Source organism: Bacillus rossius, chromosome 16, assembly GCF_032445375.1.
Source record: "Bacillus rossius redtenbacheri isolate Brsri chromosome 16, Brsri_v3, whole genome shotgun sequence".
NCBI classification, from domain to species: Eukaryota; Metazoa; Arthropoda; class Insecta; order Phasmatodea; family Bacillidae; genus Bacillus; species Bacillus rossius.
Window position 1 is genome coordinate 24901229 of NC_086343.1, and position 17979 is coordinate 24919207.

At 41.4% G+C, this 17979-nt stretch overlaps 1 long non-coding RNA gene across 1 annotated transcript in view; it reads right to left on the reverse strand.

The window, feature by feature from the left end:
• Positions 1-879, reverse strand: part of LOC134539828 (uncharacterized) — a 42265-nt gene extending 41386 nt beyond the window's left edge. Inside the window, exon 1 of the long non-coding RNA XR_010076353.1 lies at positions 751-879. This is a non-coding gene — a long non-coding RNA (uncharacterized LOC134539828). The remainder of the gene's footprint in view (positions 1-750) is intronic.
• Positions 880-17979: the final 17100 nt, after the last annotated feature.

Sequence of the window (17979 nt, forward strand, 5' to 3'; positions counted from 1 at the left end):
GGTGGTCCTTGCCAGACACATATGGAGAGAGATACGATTCTAATATGTATCCCGACATTCTGTTTGAAGAAAATATGCACAAGTCAACTTATCCTTTTTTGATCAGTCCATTAGTGTTCATAGTGCCTGCTGAGGTAAAATTGCCTCGCTGGAAAAATGCTGTACTACCTTTTTCTTATTACACCTGGTTAGCATATATATCGTTTATTATCTTCATGATCTTTGTATGCAAGCTAGCGCAAATTGCCTTTGATATTCAAGAAATTCCACATTTTGACAGCCTTGAAATATACCGCAATATTCAGGTAGGAACATTATTGAATGATCCCCGAACGAGCTCATTGCGTCTGTTTTTAACATGTTTAATTTTATTCAACATAGTGTTTAATAATGCTTATACTGGCTCATTTCATAGTTATATGATGGTTCCTCAGTATTATCCCGATATTAACACATTCAAAGAACTTTTTTCAACCAGCATGAAGATTTCTCTTTCAGTGCGCCAGACTGAAGAGGTCCAGTACAATACGGATAACATAATTTTTTCAATGGAAGACGATGACCCCATTAAATCAAAATTTTTGGAATCGGTGGTACCGGTAGATCTGTCGGAGGAAGCTGTTTACATGGTTAGGGCCCACAGAAATGTTTGCACTGTTACAGAGGCGACATTTGCAGCATACTACGCAACCCGAGAAGAAAACCTCAAAGATAACCATCCACTGCTTCACATCATGGACGAATACTTACTAAACATCTTATTCGTAGTTCCAACCAGAGCCAATTTTCCATTCCTCGAGGAAATTAGTTCAGTTGCTTCGCTGATGGTAGAAATAGGTTTGATTGATAAGTTTCTTAGTGAACTCATGTCTAGCATTGAATCTGAAAAAAAGAAATTAATGAAAATAGACAGTGCAATGCCGCTTGAATGGAAACATCTAGAATATTATTTTTGTGTCCTTTTATTTGGTACACTTGTAAGTATTGCCATTTTTTTAATGGAAGTTATTTATGCCTTTACTTGTAAACAATGTCACAAAAATAAAATATATATGTTTTACTGTTTTTATAAATTCGTAAATTTAATCAAGTCAAAGAAAGGTTATTGATATCAAATCATTATTCAAATTAGAGAGTTAAACGCACTTAGTTGTTGTACTTAAACATATATATTGTGACTGCATATGGAGTAGTTTATTAAGGTATAAATTGAGTACCCCGTTTATTTGTAACTAAAAATAATTTTATAACATCTACATTTTTCTCTTATCATTAAGTCGTCTTTATAAATAGCTTAAAATTAGGCTAACACAAAGAATACACATTTTTTTTCCATGTGTAGTTTTGTTCCAGAGAACGTATCACAACTAATAAAAAAATTAAAAATTATTTTACATACTACACGTAAATAGATGAAAAATTACTATATAACTATGCAATGGTCGTCTTTGATGGTTGTTTTGCATATATCTTGATATAAACACCCCAAACTAACAATATTCTATCTGAAATTATACTATAATGAAATTAATAAAGATGCTGTTAATTAAATGAAAGTGATGCAAATGTAAGTTGGATTATTTACACTTTAATATATATATATGTATATATATCTAAAAATATGCGAACGGGATAACTTGGATGATGAATGTAGTATGCAAAAGCCTTCGCTGACATAGGGGGTACGGTAAGCGGTTGGTTTCGGAAATCCGCCATATTGGACGATCTTGACCCTGACCTACGACCGAACGTGACCTCAACCTCTGATATCCTTGATCCTGAAGCTTCATCCCCGCTTCAAAACTCCATGCGTGGGCGCCAATTTCCCCTCCATCCGGTGTTACCATTCCTTTCCTCCTCCATCCCTTTACCCTCCCTTCCCCCTTATTTTTTTTTGTGACGCGTGCCCCCTCTACTCTTCACCTGGTTCGCTGCGCGTGAGAGATGTCAGAGCATTGTGTATTAAAGTTCTGGGATCACAGGCCTAAAAAAATACATCTGTGTTTCAACCAATGGTCGGAACCCTCCACCTGTCCTCCCGAATATGTGCCCTTTAAGGGTAGGTTTGGAGTCTGCTTACACACCAATTTCTACATTCCAGTAATATTAAGACAAAGATGTTAAGGGATTAATCCCCCCACTTTTGATCGGGAATGTGTTAGAGCTTCAGCCATGACCAGCCATGACCTTCAGCCATGACCATGCCCCCTGCCTCGCTCAGCTAACCAGACAGTTGGCTGTGTCCTGAGCCCTTTGACTTTGTCAGCACTGCTGGCGCCTTCCCCGATCTACCACATCACGGGCCTACAGTTTGTTCTGACCTAAGGCCGGCAGTCTCACATTCCCCTGCCACATATGCGCCCTTTCGGGTAGGATGGGAGTAATTTCCAGTTCGATTTATTTACATTCCAGAGCATAATTTTAGCATAAATGTTACGGATCATTCCTTTAGTTTGATCGGAAAGGTATTAGAGCTTCAGCTATGACCAGCGGCTGGGGCCACCAACCCAGCATGGTCACCGCCTCAGCCCCGTACCTCGCTCAGCTAACCAGACAGTTGGCTGTGTCCTGAGCCCTTTGACTTTGTCAGCACTGCTGGCTCCTACCCCGATCTCCCACATCACGGGCAAGAACGTCCGCTCCGAGACCAGCGACCTGGGTTGATGACCGGTTCTTTCAGTGCGACGTTCAGCCTTGTGCGAGTTGCGTGGCAGTTGCATGTTAGCTTAAAGTGAACGCGAATGTCAGCGTGCAAGTTTGCTTTAAACCTTCTGCTCGACCGAGTAATGGCTGCATCGAGTTTTCGTCTGGAACGACCGTTGTCAGGCCAAGTAAATGCTGTGCCTCAGATGCGAGTCCGTGTGTTTTATATCAACAAATTCAGTTTGATTTCTTTGAATTCGTTGCTCGTTGAGGGCTTTGGTCGCACTTAGTTTTGAAGAGAATTATGTAATCAGTATAACCTTCATAACCGTCTGGGTATTGTATTGCACGCGATATTTGTGTTTTATTATAATGTAACTTTGCCTTCTTGAAGCAACTTGTAATCAATCATACAGAATCGGGTAGACCCTGTTTTACTGTAAATGTGTGACGTTCGCATGCCTTTGTATATCTGTAATTAATAGTTTATGCCCCTATTTAATCTGATATACACATATATATATGGAATTTTTGTTGTGGATCTTTGTGGTGTTTGCTATTAGAGTCATGCTTATGGCTACGTCTGTCTTGATGCTTTGTTGAGCGTAGTATTAGCGTTTATGTACCTGCCTGTTTTTATAGTGAATCCTAGGACTAGTCCATGAATATGCACGTAAATTCTGAATTGATTGTATCCCGTGTAATATATGACGTGTTGGCACAATTGTTTTTAATCCCGTTCTCATGTTAAAGAAATTATTAACTGGGGGCGCCTCGCTTGTAACTCACACTTGTACAAAAATCCTAAAGTTTATTATTTTCACTGTGAGCTTTTTATGATTGTCTGTTATCTTAGTGTGTGTGGAATTTTTCTCGAGAAGTTTGAACCCGTTCATTCCTAAAGGACCATATTTCTATTTTGTCAGACTTGGGCAATGTAAATTTTAAGAAACGTTTGTTGATGTATTGTCATATTCTCCTTAATTGAGAATGGTCATATGCTTGTTGATACTTTAATATTTGCGTTTATTAATTATTTTTTGTGATTTAAGTCTGGTGTATATAAATAAACTAGAAGTGGTTCATGTTTGCGTGTTTTAGTATGAACACATCTCCTGTGCACAAGGTGTGTCCTTGTGGATATCCCTACATGGATAAGGGACCTGTCCTTTCCTTACGTCCGTCGCGATTGTTTGTAGTGGTTGGGTCTAGGATCGAACCCTGATCACCGCAAACCAAAAAATCTTATCTTCCAGAAGAATCCGCTGTTTTGGATTCCATGAAAGTCCAACTTCTTGGATATAAACTTCTTTTCATCACCTAGAGACCGCCATATTATTTCCTTCTGCCAGTAATTGATACATTCATTTTTTTTTGTGTTTGTTGCTAGAGTGCGCTAGTGTCACTAACTTGTGCACGTAAAGTTCAGGACTATAACATATGTGCAAGAATTGAAATGATTCTTATTGGTTAACAGTGATTAATTATTTTAAGTTGTATAAGAAGCAAGTTGATTAGAACTCGGTCATGGAAAATTAACGCCAGTAGTATAGGATAGTATGTTCTGCGCCTGGCGCCGGCGCGTGGATTGTGATTGTCTGTCCGCCATCTTGGATTGTGACGTCACGGCGGCCATCTTGGATGACCTTGACCTTTGACCTTGAACTTGAATTTTACCTTCAAAATGTGTCAAAATTCTCCAAAATTGGGCAAAATTTGCCCAAAATTCCTCAAAATTTCCATTTTTGTGGAAAAAAATTCCACCAAAAAATCTGAAAAAATTAAAAAAATAAAAAATTTCTCTTTTCGAGGGAAACATTCCCGTTTCGAGGGAAAATTTCCTTTTTTATTCCTTAAAAATCCCAGCGGCTGAAAATTCCTAAAACTAGCTTAAGCATCCTTAACTCAAGCCACCGTTAAGCCATTTATAGGATTATGACGTTACCGCTGCAGTTTACGTTACGCCTGCCATCTTTAAATTTATCATCCGATTTTATTGAAAAAAAATTTAAAATTTATAAAAATGAAATTAATAAAATTTTAATAAAAAATATTTAAAAAACAAACATTAACGACACGGAGTTCGGACTCCTCGGTTCGAACCCGGTGAGGGCAAAAAAAATTAAAAATGGCGACCGATCCTTCCCTCACAGTGGATGCAGGCAGACTGACTCCCACCACTTTATTTCAATCCACATATACCATCAGGTAGTATGACGTCATGTCCGCCATCTTGTCTTCAATGCTGGAAGCCATCATCATTGTATCATCGGCTAGAGTGCGCTGACGCCATGTTAGTTTAATTCTTACCCGCTAGAGTGCAGTAAACATTTATTACTAAGACACCCGCCATCTTGAAAATCCGTAATTATTTAGCTAGAAATTCGGGAAAAGTTCCAAAATTCATTAAATAAATCACTCATTAATTCACATATTGATTCGATTGATTCCTGTACTCGGTTATATACCCGATCGATGCAATAATGTTTAATATTATGTAAAAAATAATAATTTCAATAAACCATGTTCTCATTCGTAAAGAGACTCTAAATCCTCTACCTCCATCATCCTATCAGACATCAAGACCACCATTTTGGAAATTCATAATTGTAATGCTAGAGATTCGGGAAAAAGTTCAAAATTCATTAAATAAATTTGTAATCAATATACTGATTAATTAGATCGACTAAGGTCCTTGGTTAGATCCCTGGCCGATAAAAATAAACAACTATAATTTTAAAAAAGTACCACTAAAGTGGCAGGTTTGAGAAAATAAAAACACCACAAGTTCTTTAAAAAAAACTTTTATTACATACATACTACACTACCACAAGTACAAAAAACACATACAAATTACTAAAGCCTTTTGGACTTCTCGATTCAAACAGTCTTCTTATTGTACGGACTAAGCCTTTTACATGACTTTAAATGTCTATCCGATCCGTTCATCACCACAGCCAGAGACGGACTGAAGCTCATATCACTTATATAGTCTCATTAGCCGGTACAACACAAGAGTCAAATCAATAACCATGTTAATTATACTCGCACTTAGCTTTCTCGGAGCATTTTTTATAATGACGATGTAAGCTATCGAGACGTGAAATTAGTTTATTGCACTTATTGCACTGAAATTGTATTCTTTGAAAGTAGTATACGAATGTATGTCCGAGCGCAGGCGCCAAGCGGTGGTGGTGGTGTCGGTGTCCGCCATCTTGGATTGAGACGTCACGGCGGCCATCTTGGATGGTTGTGACCTTGACCTTTGACCTTGACCTTGAATTTGATCCTCAAAAATCGCCAAAATCCGCCAAAATTGGGCAAAATTTGCCCAAAATTCCTCAAAAATCGCCAAAATTTCCATTTATGTGGAAAAAAGTTCCGCCAAAAAATCTCAAAAAATTCCACAAATTAAAAATTTCTCTTTTCGAGGGAAAAATTCCCCGTTTCGAGGGAAAAATTCCCGTTTTTAGTCCTTAAAAATCCCAGCGGCTGAAAATTCCTAAAACTGGCTTAAGCATTCTTAACTGAAGCCTCAGTTAAGCCATTTCTAGGAATAAGGATACCATGACCGCCATCCTGGATTATGTCGTCACCGTTGCAATTTTCGTTACGGTCGCCATCTTTAACTTTTTTTATTTATTATCCGATTTTAATAAAAAAATTAAAATTTATTAAAAAAAATTTAATAAAAATATTTAAAAAGCATACTTTTTCAAAACGGAGCTCGGAGTCCTCGGTTCGAACCCGACGAGTGCAAAAAAATAAAAATGACAACCGATCCTTCCCTCGTGGTGGGTGCTGGCAGACTGACTCCCACCACTTTTTATCATCATCTAGTATGACGTCATGGCCGCCATCTTGTCTTCGATGCTGGAAGCTATCATCATTGTATTGTCGGCTAGAGTGCGCCGATGACATGTTAGTTTAATTCGTATCCGCTAGAGAGCAGTAATCATTTATTACTGTGACACCCGCCATCTTGTCATTTGGCCACCATCTTAAAAATCCGTAATTATTTAGATAGAAATTCGGAAAAAGTTCCAAAATTCATTAAATAAATCACTCATGAATTTACATATTGATTCGATCGGTTCCCGTCCTCGGTTTGATACCCGATCATTGCAATAATGTTTAATCTTATGTAAAAAAAATAATTTAAATAAACCATGTTCAACATTCGTAAAGAGACTCTAAATCCTCTACGACCACCATCCTATCAGACATCAAGACCACCATATTGGAAATGTGTAATTTTAATGCTAGAGATCCGGGAAAAAGTTCAGAAATCATTAAATAAATTTCCGATCAATATACTGATTAATTAGATCGACTAAGGTCCTTGGTACGATCTAGGATGATGCAAAAAAATTAAATATAACATCAATTTAACATAATAGTAACAGGTTCGAGGAATTAAACACCGCAAGTTCTTTTACAAACATAATATTTATTACATAATTTCTATTCTACTACAGGATCACTTACGAAAGCCAGCAATCTTATAATCATTTAGTTCCGCAGCGGTGTGAAATGACTAATTCTTAGCTCCAATCGGTTTATATTAGACAGAGTCCAGCCAGAACCTTTACAGACATAGTCCACCTCTTCTTGACAGAGTTTCTGGATACCGTTTTTAACAGTTTGCTTCACATCGTTAGAACTGTAAATTACTGCAGCCGATGTCTTGAATGCACACTTCTTCACTTTGTCATCGAACGGATATGGCTTTCCATATATACAGTCCAACCACAAGTTATATTTCAAAGGTCCGTTTGTTGCTACATCATCAGTAAGCTGATTAATTATCTTCTGTCTGATATCGTCAAGAAAATTACAAATGTCCTTCGACTCACCGAACGTATTTAGATAATAGTAGTCTTTCATCGTTCCACGAAATGCAGACTGCGCCAAGTAGAAGCCATTATCGTTCACTTGTAATGCTCCGAACACAGTCTTAGGTTTAGTTCCATGTTCAGACGTCATAACAATCGGTTGCTGAGCATCTGTTTTTTTGGTTGTACGCTTTCGTGTCTCCAATCTAAAGCGAGGAGTCGAAATGTCGGCAGGTAGTTCAACAGTAGGAGCACAAACTCCACCTTTACATTTTTTCGCATGATGTCGCAAACTGTCAATTCGAGAAAACCATTTAATGCACTCATCACATCGAAACTTCATGCGAGAAGGATTCTTCGTGCATTTGCTCCGCTCATGTCTTCGTGCATCATGGGAAAATGCGAACGACGTATCACAGTAGCTGCAAGGATACCGTGGCGATGAAGACGATCCTTTCAGACCCGATCCAGATACAGGCGTTGCAACAGTAGTACCATTTCCAGGCATTCTCTTATGCACATCGATGCATCGTTGTTGCGACGAAACCTTTACTTTCTGCCGCACAGCAGGACCTTTGCATGCCTTTATGTGCGTTTTCATATTCTCTTTTCTGGCAAACTGCTTATGACATTTCTCACAAACAAACATTTTACGATATAGGTTCTTGACACATTCGCTCCTCTCGTGTCGCCGAGCATTGCTGTTGTTCGAGAAAATCTTGTCGCAGTAACAGCACCGATGTTCGCTAGTTGTCAAATCAGCACCCATTGAAGTCTCCATCGAGGTCGTATCGTCGATCGTCGTGGTTTCCTGCACATCCAGCTCAGTAGTCATTAAGCTATCTTCTGCTGGTGGTATCACATCTGTTGAAATCTCCTCCAATGTTGACGTCGTCGTCGTTGCCAACGAGATCTGCTCCACCATTGTCGTCGCTGACGTCAAGGTTCCCGTAGACGATGGTACAACGTCCATCGAGTTCGGCGTTAAAGTCGGTAAAGATGCCATCGAGTTCTCAAGAAAAGGTAATTACGCGACTTATGCACCAGATGAAATAATCTAGGTGATCCTTACACCATCGTCGACAGTAACAAACTAAGCGACCTGCTGTCTAGGACTCGCTTATATACATGCACCGATTGGAATAATACGCTAGTCAAATCAAGAATCATTTACTAAAATTCTAGAGTCAAAACAACATTACAAATAGAAGCACCATCAACGAAAAGGGAGCACATTTGGAAGCACCGACAACGAAAAGGCAGCACACTTGGAAGCACCGACAACGAAAAGGCAGCACATTTGGAAGCACCGACAAAGAAAAGGCAGCACCGCCAAAGAAAAGACAGCACATTTGGAAGCACCGACAACGAAAAGGAAGCACCATCAACGAAAAGGCCGCACCACCAACGAAAAGGAAGCACATTTGGAAGCACCAACAACGAAAAGGCAGCACCGACTACGAAAAGGCAGCACATTTGGAAGCACCGACAAAGAAAAGGCAGCACCGCCAACGAAAAGGAAGCACATTTGGAAGCACCGACAACGAAAAGGCAGCACCGCCAAAGAAAAGACAGCACATTTGGAAGCACCGACAACGAAAAGGAAGCACCATCAACAAAAAGGCCGCACCGCCAACGAAAAGGAAGCACATTTGGAAGCACCGACAACGGTAAGGCAGCACCGCCAACGAAAAGGCAGCACATTTGGAAGCACCAACAACGAAAAGGCAGCACCGCCAACGAAAAGGAAGCACATTTGGAAGCACCGACAACGAAAAGGAAGCACCATCAACGAAAAGGCCGCACCACCAACGAAAAGGAAGCACATTTGGAAGCACCAACAACGAAAATGCAGCACCGACAACGAAAAGGCAGCACATTTGGAAGCACCGACAAAGAAAAAAAAGCACCACCAAAGAAAAGACAGCACATTTGGAAGCACCGACAACGAAAAGGAAGAACCAGCAACGAAAAGGCCGCACCGCCAACGAAAAGGAAGCACCATCAACGAAAAGGCCGCACCGCCAACGAAAAGGAAGCACATTTGGAAGCACCGACAACGAAAAGGCAGCACCGCCAACGAAAAGGCAGCACATTTGGAAGCACCAACAACGAAAAGGCAGCACCGCCAACGAAAAGGAAGCACATTTGGAAGCACCGACAAAGAAAAGGCAGCACCGCCAACGAAAAGGAAGCACATTTGGAAGCACCGACAACGAAAAGGCAGCACCGCCAAAGAAAAGACAGCACATTTGGAAGCACCGACAACGAAAAGGAAGCACCATCAACGAAAAGGCCGCACCACCAACGAAAAGGAAGCACATTTGAAAGCACCGCCAACGAAAAGAAAGCACATTTGAAAGCACCGACAAAGAAAAGGCAGCACCGCCAACGAAAAGGAAGCACATTTGGAAGCACCGACAACGAAAAGGCAGCACCGCCAAAGAAAAGACAGCACATTTGGAAGCACCGACAACGAAAAGGAAGCACCATCAACGAAAAGGCCGCACCGCCAACGAAAAGGAAGCACATTTGGAAGCACCGACAAAGAAAAGGCAGCACCACCAACGTAAAGGAAGCACATTTGGAAGAACCGACAACGAAAAGGCAGCACGGACAGCGAAAAGGCAGCTCATTTGGAAGCAAGGACAACAAAAAGGAAGCACTGTCAACAAAAAGGCAGTTCATTTGGAAGCACAGTCATCGAAAAGGCAGCACACAAGAAAGCACCGACAAAGAAAAGGCAGCACTGCCAACGAAAAGGAAGCACATTTGGAAGCACCGACAACGTAAAGGCAGCACCGCCAAAGAAAAGACAGCACATTTGGAAGCACCGACAACGAAAAGGAAGCACCATCAACAAAAAGGCTGCACCGCCAACGAAAAGGAAGAACATTTGGAAGCACCGACAACGAAAAGGCAGCACCGCCAACGAAAAGGCAGCACATTTGGAAGCACCAACAACGAAAAGGCAGCACCGCCAACGAAAAGGAAGCACGTTTGGAAGCACCGACAAAGAAAAGGCAGCACCGCCAACGAAAAGGAAGCACATTTGGAAGCACCGACAACGAAAAGGCAGCACCGCCAAAGAAAAGATAGCACATTTGGAAGCACCGACAACGAAAAGGAAGCACCATCAACGAAAAGGCCGCACCACCAACGAAAAGGCAGCACATTTGGAAGCACCTACAAAGAAAAGGCAGCACCGACAACGAAAAGGCAGCACATTTGGAAGCAACGACAAAGAAAAGGCAGCACCGCCAAAGAAAAGACAGCACATTTGGAAGCACCGACAACGAAAAGGAAGCACCATCAACGAAAAGGCCGCACCGCCAACGAAAAGGAAGCACATTTGGAAGCACCGACAACGAAAAGGCAGCACCGCCAACGAAAAGGCAGCACATTTGGAAGCACCAACAACGAAAAGGCAGCACCGCCAACGAAAAGGAAGCACATTTGGAAGCACCGACAAAGAAAAGGCAGCACCGCCAACGAAAAGGAAGCACATTTGGAAGCACCGACAACGAAAAGGCAGCACCGCCAAAGAAAAGACAGCACATTTGGAAGCACCGACAACGAAAAGGAAGCACCATCAACGAAAAGGCCGCACCACCAACGAAAAAGAAGCACATTTGGAAGCACCGACAACGAAAAGGCAGCACCGACAACGAAAAGGCAGCACATTTGGAAGCACCGACAAAGAAAAGGCAGCACCGCCAACGAAAAGGAAGGACATTTGGAAGCACCGACAAAGAAAAGGCAGCACCGCCAACGAAAAGGAAGCACATTTGGAAGCACCGACAACGAAAAGGCAGCACCGCCAAAGAAAAGACAGCACATTTGGAAGCACCGACAACGAAAAGGAAGCACCATCAACGAAAAGGCCGCACCGCCAACGAAAAGGAAGCACATTTGGAAGCGCCGACAAAGAAAAGGCAGCACCACCAACGAAAAGGAAGCACATTTGGAAGCACCGACAACGAAAAGGCAGCACATTTGGAAGCACCGACAACGAAAAGGCAGCACATTTGGAAGCACCGACAACGAAAAGGCAGCACCATCGACGAAAAGGAAGCACATTAATTTGTCATTGACTCCAATATTCATTGGTTCCAATATTCATTGGCTGCAATATTCATTGGCTCCAATATTCATTGACTCCAATATCCATGAGCTCCAATATCAATTGGCTCGAATTGCTCTAAAAGGTTCCATCAGCCTTTTGGCTCCAACAGTCTTTTGGCTCCGATAGTCAATGGCTCAAATAGTCATTGGCTACAATATTCATTGGCTCCAATAATCATTGACTGCAATATTCATTGGTTCCAATATTCATTGGCTCCAATATTCATTGTCTCTAATATTCAATGGCTCCAATATTCTTAGACTCCTATATTCATTGGCTCCATCAGTCATTGACAACTACAGTCTTTTGGTCCCAAAAGTCTTTTGGCTCCAAATATATTAGGCTAGAATTCTTTGAGTCTAAGAGACTATGAGACCACATGGCTACGAGTCTAAAATGATTTATCTGGTTACGAGTTATACATAGCTTGCGAGGCTACAGAGCTACGAAGCTTCTAGAAAACGAGTTTACGTGACTGCGTGGATACAGGAATACAAGTCTGCATGAGTTCTTGACTACGAAGCTACTCGTCTACAAGGCTCCAATTGACACATCTGTCTTTTATGGAATTTTCTCTTTTGCTACATCTACACCATCAGCATTATGTTATAAGATTACAAAGCTACTTGCTTACATAGCTTCAAGTCTACGAGGCTCCAATACATCATGACTACGAGACTACGAGCCATGAGGTTACGAGACTATGCGATTGCAAGTCTTCAAGGTTACGTCATCGCGAGGCTATAGGACTACGAAGCTTCCAGAACGCATGGTTACGAGAATGCATGACTAATTGGCCGCATGGCTACGAAACTTTATGTCTCTAACTGACTACAATAGCACTATTCAGTGGTGAGAGTTAATTTATTTCATGCAAAGGTACTTGCTGCAAGCAGTTCCGCTTTTCAACATCAGATGACGTCACGTTTTGCTTGCAGGTAAAATAATATTTATTTATTTTATGCGGGATGTGGGTTGTTCACTATCGATCGTATAAGAAGAATAGCATCGATAGTCTTCAAGGAGAAGGAAGTTCGTCCTTCCTGCTAGTGCTTCTCAGATTTCTCACGTTCCACCATCTTGGCTTGCGACGTCACGGCTGTCATCTTGGATGGGTGTGACTTTGACCTTTGACCGAAACCGCAGGAATGATCGCAAGCACACGGATTAACCATCAAAATATTGATAAGAATAATCAGGAGCACACGGAGAAAACCATCATAATATTGGCAAGAATAATCAGGAGCACACGGAGAAAAACGACACATGTTTTCTTTGATATCATAAAATTAGAGAAAAAAAAAATTTAAAAATAAAAATTAATAAAAAATTTAAAATAAAAACAAAAAATACATAAACAGATTCTGCTAGCTTGTAAACTTATCATTGTTGAGCAAAGATAGAGTTCTAGTACAAGCCAGAATTTTATGTATTTTTTGTTTTTATTTTTAATTTTTTTTAATTTTTATTTTTAAATATTTTTTTTTCTGTAATTTTATGATATCAAAGAAAACATGTGTCGTTTTTCTCCGTGTGCTCCTGATTATTCTTGCCAATATTATGATGGTGTTTTCCATGTGCTCCTGATTATTCTTATCAATATTTTGATGGTTAATCCGTGTGCTTGCGATCATTCCTGCGGTTTCTGTCAAATGTCAAAGTCACACCCATCCAAGATGACAGCCGTGACGTCGCAATCCAAGATGGTGGACCGTGAGAAATCTGAGAAGCCTTAGCAGGAAGGACGAACTTCCTTCTCCTTGAAGACTATCGATGCCATTCTTCTTATGCGATCGATAGTGAACAACCCACATCCCGCATAAAATAAATAAATATTATTTTACCTGCAAGCAAAACGTGACGTCATCTGATGTTGAAAAGCGGAACTGCTTGCAGCAAGTACCTTTGCATGAAATAAATTAACTCTCACCACTGAATAGTGCTATTGTAGTCAGTTAGAGACATAAAGTTTCGTAGCCATGCGGCCAATTAGTCATGCATTCTCGTAACCATGCGTTCTGGAAGCTTCGTAGTCCTATAGCCTCGCGATGACGTAACCTTGAAGACTTGCAATCGCATAGTCTCGTAACCTCATGGCTCGTAGTCTCGTAGTCATGATGTATTGGAGCCTCGTAGACTTGAAGCTATGTAAGCAAGTAGCTTTGTAATCTTATAACATAATGCTGATGGTGTAGATGTAGCAAAAGAGAAAATTCCATAAAAGACAGATGTGTCAATTGGAGCCTTGTAGACGAGTAGCTTCGTAGTCAAGAACTCATGCAGACTTGTATTCCTGTATCCACGCAGTCACGTAAACTCGTTTTCTAGAAGCTTCGTAGCTCTGTAGCCTCGCAAGCTATGTATAACTCGTAACCAGCTAAATCATTTTAGACTCGTAGCCATGTGGTCTCATAGTCTCTTAGACTCGAAGAATTCTAGCCTAATATATTTGGAGCCAAAAGACTTTTGGGACCAAAAGACTGTAGTTGTCAATGACTGATGGAGCCAATGAATATAGGAGTCAAAGAATATTGGAGCCATTGAATATTAGAGACAATGAATATTGGAGCCAATGAATATTGGAACCAATGAATATTGCAGTCAATGATTATTGGAGCCAATGAATATTGTAGCCAATGACTATTTGAGCCATTGACTATCGGAGCCAAAAGACTGTTGGAGCCAAAAGGCTGATGGAACCTTTTAGAGCAATTCGAGCCAATTGATATTGGAGCTCATGGATATTGGAGTCAATAAATATTGGAGCCAATGAATATTGGAGCCAATGAATATTGGAACCAATGAATATTGGAGTCAATGACAAATTAATGTGCTTCCTTTTCGTCGATGGTGCTGCCTTTTCGTTGTCGGTGCTTCCAAATGTGCTGCCTTTTCGTTGTCGGTGCTTCCAAATGTGCTGCCTTTTCGTTGTCGGTGCTTCCAAATGAACTTCCTTTTCGTTGGTGGTGCTGCCTTTTCTTTGTCGGTGCTTCCAAATGTGCTTCCTTTTCGTTGGCGGTGCGGCCTTTTCGTTGATGGTGCTTCCTTTTCGTTGTCGGTGCTTCCAAATGTGCTGTCTTTTCTTTGGCGGTGCTGCCTTTTCGTTGTCGGTGCTTTCAAATGTGCTTCCTTTTCGTTGGCGGTGCTGCCTTTTCTTTGTCGGTGCTTCCAAATGTGCTTCCTTTTCATTGGCGGTGCTGCCTTTTCTTTGTCGGTGCTTCCAAATGTGCTGCCTTTTCGTTGTCGGTGCTGCCTTTTCGTTGTCGGTGCTTCCAAATGTGCTTCCTTTTCGTTGGTGGTGCGGCCTTTTCGTTGATGGTGCTTCCTTTTCGTTGTCGGTGCTTCCAAATGTGCTGTCTTTTCTTTGGCGGTGCTGCCTTTTCGTTGTCGGTGACTCCAAATGTGCTTCCTTTTCGTTGGCGGTGCTGCCTTTTCTTTGTCGGTGCTTCCAAATGTGCTTCCTTTTCGTTGGCGGTGCTGCCTTTTCGTTGTCGGTGCTTCCAAATGTGCTGCCTTTTCGTTGGCGGTGCTGCCTTTTCGTTGTCGGTGCTTCCAAATGTGCTTCCTTTTCGTTGGCGGTGCGGCCTTTTCGTTGATGGTGCTTCCTTTTCGTTGTCGGTGCTTCCAAATGTGCTGTCTTTTCTTTGGCGGTGCTGCCTTTTCGTTGTCGGTGCTTCCAAATGTGCTTCCTTTTCGTTGGCGGTGCTGCCTTTTCTTTGTCGGTGCTTCCAAATGTGCTGCCTTTTCGTTGTCGGTGCTGCCTTTTCGTTGTTGGTGCTTCCAAATGTGCTTCCTTTTCGTTGGTGGTGCGGCCTTTTCGTTGATGGTGCTTCCTTTTCGTTGTCGGTGCTTCCAAATGTGCTGTCTTTTCTTTGGCGGTGCTGCCTTTTCTTTGTCGGTGCTTCCAAATGTGCTTCCTTTTCGTTGGCGGTGCTGCCTTTTCTTTGTCGGTGCTTCCAAATGTGCTGCCTTTTCGTTGTCGGTGCTGCCTTTTCGTTGTCGGTGCTTCCAAATGTGCTGCCTTTTCGTTGTCGGTGCTTCCAAGTGTGCTGCCTTTTCGTTGTCGGTGCTTCCAAATGTGCTCCCTTTTCGTTGATGGTGCTTCTATTTGTAATGTTGTTTTGACTCTAGAATTTTAGTAAATGATTCTTGATTTGACTAGCGTATTATTCCAATCGGTGCATGTATATAAGCGAGTCCTAGACAGCAGGTCGCTTAGTTTGTTACTGTCGACGATGGTGTAAGGATCACCTAGATTATTTCATTTGGTGCATAAGTCGCGTAATTACCTTTTCTTGAGAACTCGATGGCATCTTTACCGACTTTAACGCCGAACTCGATGGACGTTGTACCATCGTCTACGGGAACCTTGACGTCAGCGACGACAATGGTGGAGCAGATCTCGTTGGCAACGACGACGACGTCAACATTGGAGGAGATTTCAACAGATGTGATACCACCAGCAGAAGATAGCTTAATGACTACTGAGCTGGATGTGCAGGAAACCACGACGATCGACGATACGACCTCGATGGAGACTTTAATGGATGCTGATTTGACAACTAGCGAACATCGGTGCTGTTACTGCGACAAGATTTTCTCGAACAACACCAATGCTCGGCGACACGAGAGGAGCGAATGTGTCAAGAACCTATATCGTAAAATGTTTGTTTGTGAGAAATGTCATAAGCAGTTTGCCAGAAAAGAGAATATGAAAACGCACATTAAGGCATGCAAAGGTCCTGCTGTGCGGCAGAAAGTAAAGGTTTCGTCGCAACAACGATGCATCGATGTGCAGAAGAGAATGCCTGGAAATGGTACTACTGTTGCAACGCCTGTATCTGGATCGGGTCTGAAAGGATCGTCTTCATCACCACGGTATCCTTGCAGCTACTGTGATACGTCGTTCGCATTTTCCCATGATGCACGAAGACATGAGCGGAGCAAATGCACGAAGAATCCTTCTCGCATGAAGTTTCGATGTGATGAGTGCCTTAAATGGTTTACTCGAATTGACAGTTTGCGACATCATGCGAAAAAATGTAAAGGTGGAGTCTGTGCTCCTACTGTTGAACTACCTGCCGACATTTCGACTCCTCGCTTTAGATTGGAGACACGAAAGCGTACAACCAAAAAAACAGATGCTCAGCAAACGATTGTTATGACGTCTGAACATGGAACTAAACCTAAGACTGTGTTCGGAGCATTACAAGTGAACGATAATGGCTTCTACTTGGCGCAGTCTGCATTTCGTGGAACGTTGAAAGACTACTATTATCTAAATACGTTCGGTGAGTCGAAGGACATTTGTAATTTTCTTGACGATATCAGACAGAAGATAATCAATCAGCTTACTGATGATGTAGCAACAAACGGACCTTTGAAATATAACTTGTGGTTGGACTGTATATATGGAAAGCCATATCCGTTCGATGACAAAGTGAAGAAGTGTGCATTCAAGACATCGGCTGCAGTAATTTACAGTTCTAACGATGTGAAGCAAACTGTTAAAAACGGTATCCAGAAACTCTGTCAAGAAGAGGTGGACTATGTCTGTAAAGGTTCTGGCTGGACTCTGTCTAATATAAACCGATTGGAGCTAAGAATTAGTCATTTCACACCGCTGCGGAACTAAATGATTATAAGATTGCTGGCTTTCGTAAGTGATCCTGTAGTAGAATAGAAATTATGTAATAAATATTATGTTTGTAAAAGAACTTGCGGTGTTTAATTCCTCGAACCTGTTACTATTATGTTAAATTGATGTTATATTTAATTTTTTTGCATCATCCTAGATCGTACCAAGGACCTTAGTCGATCTAATTAATCAGTATATTGATCGGAAATTTATTTAATGATTTCTGAACTTTTTCCCGGATATCTAGCATTAAAATTACACATTTCCAATATGGTGGTCTTGATGTCTGATAGGATGGTGGTCGTAGAGGATTTAGAGTCTCTTTACGAATGTTAAACATGGTTTATTTAAATTATTTTTTTTTACATAAGATTTAACATTATTGCAATGATCGGGTATCAAACCGAGGACGGGAACCGATCGAATCAATATGTAAATTAATGAGTGATTTATTTAATGAATTTTGGAACTTTTCCCGAATTTCTAGCTAAATAATAACGGATTTTCAAGATAGCGGCCAAATGACAAGATGGCGGGTGTCACAGTAATAAATGATTACTGCACTCTAGCGGATACGAATTAAACTAACATGTATCGGCGCACTCTAGCCAACGATACAATGATGATGGCTTCCAGCATCGAAGACAAGATGGCGGCCATGACGTCATACTAGATGATGATAAAAAGTGGTGGGAGTCAGTCTGCCAGCACCCACCACGAGGGAAGGATCGGTCGTC